Raw genomic sequence first — 6,095 nt, forward strand, 5'->3', positions numbered from 1 at the left:
TGCTGTATATATTGAAGCAGTAAATACTTAGCAAATTTATTCTATTAAATAACAAAAACTATAAATATTGTTGCTTAATATAAAAGGAAATTATTTATTAATGACATATATATACTAATATTTGATTTAAACGCCATAGTGTGTCATGTTTCGCCAATAAAAATATCATTTACTGATAGTCAGATATTCTTTATGTAGTGAGTTCTTATTAATAAAAAGCAGCCCTGTTCTTAGATTTCTCGGTGGTGAGTTTTCTTCTGAATGTATTTGTTTTCAATTGACAGACAGAAAACATAAAACGGTTTGTATTCGTAAGTTTTTGAAATATTATTACCAATAATTTTAATTTGGAAAAAGAAGATATTTAGGCATTTGAAGCTGAATTTTTAATACATCGTTCTAATTCTCATCCGTATAGTATTTTGATAATTTATTTTTGAATATTTAAGTTTTGCATTTTCCACACCACCCCAAAGGTTTGCAATAAAGCGCGTTACAGACTTTTTTTAGGTGTTCGGTTCTCCGGAGGCCTATTTTCACCTTTTCAACTTAAAATAAAAATAATTAATAATTTACATAAAAATTTAATAAAAATATTGCACAAAATAATTTAATAATTAATAATAATTGTTAAGCTCTCACAATAGATGCATCCAAAATCCTACAATTCTATTAAATATATTAAAATACAGAAGCTATCTTTTAGAAGGGGGAGGTAGTTACCTATGTGAAATGTTCAAAAATTTTATGTGCCGAAAATGAGGGCTGGCTGCCTGCTATTAAAAATTCTTAAAGAAAAATATGTTCTAATTCTTATAAAAAGTATTTTAAAACGTTGGGTTGTGAATTTTCGTAGCAATAAAAAGGCTCTACAATTTTTAATATAAACTTTATTATTAACACTAATATGTATTCTTATTAAAAACTTCGACATATCTTTCATTTCAAACTCAATTTCCAATTGATGTTTTCCTATAACGGCTAACGAGTTGTCAATTTGTATATGTCAAACGACAAATTACCACCCAGGATTGTATCCTACTGCATGCAAAAATTTGGAAATACTTGAAGCGTGTTTAAAAATTGCACAAAAAAAAAAACTACTGATTTAACATTAAACAACAACTAATACCTCAATAAAATTGAACAGATATGCAAAGTAATTCAATATAATCACTTAAATAACGTAAACACTTGCATTATTTAATATCTTTTAAAGTCTCGGTCATCAAAATTTAAAATTTAAATGTAGTTTAAATGCTAACACAACACCCTGATTACCATGAAAGTAGCAAAAAAAGTGTAACACAACACCCTAAGATTTTCTAGAGGTGAGTATATGTATGTAAACAAAGAAAAGGTTTATTACTGTATATACTGAGCTCACGTACACCAGATTTCGGTTAGAATTACCAATTTGGCATTAGGGAACCCATAGAAATGGTGTATCTCGAAAGGCAATAAATGTTGCTTAGGCTGTGTGTCAAGCGGTAACAATTATATCTGGGTTGAGTTGGGGTGAAAAAATTTCCTATGTAAACAAATTTTACATTTTGGTGCGCCATATGGCAAGTAAAATTTTGGCATTTGAAGCACGGTAGAGGAGGAGTAAGGTCACTATCAGCTGATGTTATGTAAACAAAGGCACAGCTGAGAGGTGCCACTGTAGAAACGTCAAGTGTAGTCCGGGGTTGAGTTTCTATTGGAATCCAAGATGGCCGACTTTTAATCAAGATGGCTGACTTTTGACCGGAAAATGGTTGCATTGCGTTATTTTCTAAAATTTATGGAAAAGTTGTCCCAAAAATATTGGTTATATATAAAAGTTTAATATATTTTCTAAAGAAAATCGTTTTATTTTAATATATATTCTTAAAGATGAGAACAATATGAGCAAATACATGAAAAATTAAGTTTTTAATTTATGCCTCTTTTTAACTTACCACAGTAATAAATGTTCACCACAGAAAAATGTTACGAACAAATAAGCAACCATGCCGAATAGTGGGATCCAGATTATGCTCATTCACAGCCATATTTACATTTTTGCCATCGTAACGAAGGTTTTTGCAAAACAATTTGTTTGAGTTTATTTCATGGTTAAATGCTTTACGATGGTTTATTTAGTTATTTGAATCTGGAAGAAGTGTGCAAATTTCCCTTGAGACGATAAGTAACAGATCGGGTTGGGATTTTATTCCAATAAAAGTACGGACTAACTAAACATGGCCTCGTTAATACTGCTGCGTAATGGGTCAGGTGCTGTTCCAATTTTATGATTTAAGAGATGTAAAAGCGATACGCGATGCTGTGAAGTACTCAAATGTATTTATGAACTTAGTTGGTCGTGAATTCGAGACAAAATTTTAAATTCAATGACGTGCTTGTGGAAGGTGCACGTCGCATTGCTAGGTAAGCTAAAATTAAACTTTATTTCAAAAGATTTACCATGTAATTTTTATTTTTTTTTATAAAATCAGCAAAGAAGCTGGTGTAGAACGTTTGATTATTTGTCTGCTTTAAACGCTAGTCCCAAACCAATGAGCTTTGTGTTTGAAGGTGGAAGTAACTTTTTGAAGAGCAAATACTCCGGTGAGCACATTCGGATGTTGTACGAGCTATTGTCAATTGCGCTTAGGATGCCGATACTGCTGGTCAGCTTTATTAAGCTGTTGTGTAGGTTTTGAGCAAAATTGAATTTACATACTTTCTAATATGCTAAACACCCACCTTGCAGACCAAAGCGTTACCAGTTGAGCGAATTAATTGACTGGTTTCATCGTGTTATGCGCAAAAATGAAAAATGGTGGGGATACCGTCGTTAAGACATGCGTTGCGATCCTACCTTCTTATTGAAAGCCAAGTTCACTGAGCTGATCTGTCCTGAACAACCTATTGGTGAGCTACATACGGAACGTGTCGATCGCGAATGTTTTACCGATGTCGTTCCCTCCGACATACCGTGGTTGAAGAATTTTGGTGTACAATTGACCTCCATGGAAGAGCAAATACCATGGGAATTGTGACCATATCGTGCTGCGCAATATTATGATGCCGAATTGGGAGAGTGGGGGGAACCAGCTCCACCAAATCCGATAGAATATCGGGAAGAACTACGCAAATAATAAACAACGCTCATCAAATGAAAGTTGGCAGCGTTGGTGACCAAGTAGCGATTTGAAAAGAAACATTTGCATCTACGCGAATTACAATTCGTCTTTACATCTAGTGAATTATGGTCGATTATGAATGGTGTAGAAGTTGATATTTAAACTTAAAAAAACAAATAAATGTAATTTGGCTAATAATGAACCGCTATTAAAAATTAAATAATTTGAGTTGTATTTTTAATTGGGCCAAACAAGTTATTATCGATTTGAATAATTTCAAACGGAATATATTTCGAACAATCATTTATTTTTTTAAATACTATGCCAGTATTGCTACTGAGCATGGCAAAATAGTGTTGGTGTAAGCTAATTTAAACTACTTTTACTACTATATAGATATTGCAAATTCAAAAATAATTTCTTTAAGAATCCTTTTTATTTAAAAACTTAGCTTAGAACTATAAAACAATGTGGTAAATCTGTTAGGATAATCAAACACTCCATTTGGGAACGAGTAGGATTCCTGATCGCCGGCATATAGCTAAATTCTGACATATAAAACGTATATGTAGTTTGTGATTACAAAAATTTATACTTAAAATTCAGAAAACATGGCTATTATAATTATCTCTTGATTTATCTTACAGTAAAAAATTGTGTTTTACTGTTCAGACAAATTATTATATTAAGCTTAGTACGCAGCTCTCAAGAAACGTAAAAACTGCATATAAAAAAACGCTTAAGAAACGGTCAAGAAACTTTCCTGCGATAAATTTACTTGTGCTAGTACGCAGCTCTCAAGAAATCTAGTACTAATTTTTTAATACTTTTTTCAGTAAAATGTGAATATGGCAAACCTGGTTTTATGAAGAAACATCAAATCAACAATTGTTTCTTGAAGGAAAATCGAAGTAATCGTCAAATTCATCCTAAATTAGTTGAAATCATTATTATGAAGTATATTCCATTTTGAAATGTTGTATAAAACCTACCAATCATCAACAACATTTCTTAAATCTCAATGAAAATATTTATGTTACCATACACATACACACATACATATTACGCACAAAGTTTGTTTTTTTTTGTTTATTCTTTCTTGCTCTTCTAATGTGGATCATTCACAATGCGTAACCAGCTGTCAAAATTACTTGAGAAATAATGTATTATTTTTCTTGAGCAATTACTTGAGAGCTGCGTACCAACCTTTATATGTAATACCAAATTTTTCCACAATAGTTATCTCTTTTGGTACACTCATTATCAAAAATAGTTTTCAATTTGTCCATGAATAAATTAACTACAACGCTTAAAAATATATAACATATTTATTTATATCAAGAAGATATAATTAAATCTTTTGATAATAGCATTAAACTTCATTCTATAACAAAAATTGAAAATAGTATTTATACATGTACAAATTTAGTACTATAAATTTATAATTTTATATTATAGTATTTTCGCTTTCTGCAACCCGTTTTGACCTCTCGCCACCCTTATTCACCAGAGGTGGCCATGATGTTTTATTGTGAACGTACACTTGAGGGGTAGGTTAAGGACTGTGAATGGCTCTTTTTTCTATTGTGAATGGGACTTTCCTTACTCCTCTATACCATGATTTGAAGCTCAAAACAAACGCAATTGAGTCGTTTGCATGTTTGCTTTGCTAATTAAAATATTAAATATATTCGAATTATAGGCAAAGTGCTGGGCTACTACGACGTACTTGCTTTCGGTATATTATTTTATATATTCATATAGATATACATAAATACATTCATATTATGATCTTTGAATCAACTACAGCAGTAATATTTTAAATTATTTCAAATTATTCTTAATTAATTTTTTTAATTGTTTCAGGTAATATTTTTACTTAATTATTTCTTCTTAATTTTAGTTTGTAAAATTTCAGATAAATAGCAAAAATTCAGAAGAAATCAAGAACTTTCCTTATCTAAAGTATCATTTCTATATTGAATGGAGCAAATATGGTAATAACATAAATAATTGAATAACTACGAATTAATAACATATTTTATAACAAAATTGTTATGTATGCAGCGGTAATTTTAAATTAATTTATTATGGAATGCATACATGTATTCATATTCATAAGGCGTTTTACTTAACTCGGCAGCTGGGTAAAACTCAGGCATTCGGATTCACTTCCAAAAACGTCAAATTTTGCTTTTATCTGTCAGAATTTTAATTTTTCTGCCGTTTGGCACACATCCTTAGATACATTCATTTTGAATAATGAAGTGTTAACACTTATCATTTTAGCTTTGCTTTTTATTTTTAATGAGACTGCAGCTAGTAATATGTGTCGGCAAAGGATATTGAACTCATACGCCTCTCTTCCTTCTGATTGAATATGTTAGAGAGATTCATTGATTTGCGATAAGGGGTAGAATCTGAAGAATTCAAGGGTATATCATGAATACTGCAAAGGTAGGTCAGTGGATACCGTCTCGGACACCCTTGCCTTCTAGATCGAGAGGATTATAGAACAAGGAGTTTCCAGTGGGGACACAGAGTATTCAACAACGTCTAGCCAAAAGCGGTTATTTGAGTTTTAAATAGGTTTGGGGTTGAACCTAAAGCTTCTCATCTTCGAACATTTCCGCTATAGGACGATCGGGGCGGAATGGTGTAGCGCACAGGTACGAAATGTGAGTAGAGGCATCCCACAAGGGAAACTTGATATACTTAGATGACTGTGAGCCTAACGCGGCATCTCGACAGGATAAAATTTATGTTATATATTGAAAGCAAATAGCTGTCACTTCAGCAGTTTGACACCGCAGTTTTCATGTCTATGAAAATTCCGAAGAGGCAACATATCTCATTTACACATATGCCGACGGCATTTTCATTTCGGTAATATTAAATGTAGTAGAGCGAGTATTAAGGCGGTTGTCTTACATTATAAAAATAAAATACATTTTCAAAATAACTTTTTTTCCAAAAAATTAATAT

At 31.6% G+C, this 6,095-nt stretch overlaps 1 pseudogene; it reads left to right on the forward strand.

The window, feature by feature from the left end:
• The first annotated feature begins 2,045 nt into the window (after window positions 1–2,045).
• Window positions 2,046–3,252, forward strand: LOC120781579 (annotated as a pseudogene).
• Window positions 3,253–6,095: the final 2,843 nt, after the last annotated feature.

Source organism: Bactrocera tryoni, unplaced genomic scaffold (assembly GCF_016617805.1).
Source record: "Bactrocera tryoni isolate S06 unplaced genomic scaffold, CSIRO_BtryS06_freeze2 scaffold_7, whole genome shotgun sequence".
NCBI classification, from domain to species: domain Eukaryota; kingdom Metazoa; phylum Arthropoda; class Insecta; order Diptera; family Tephritidae; genus Bactrocera; species Bactrocera tryoni.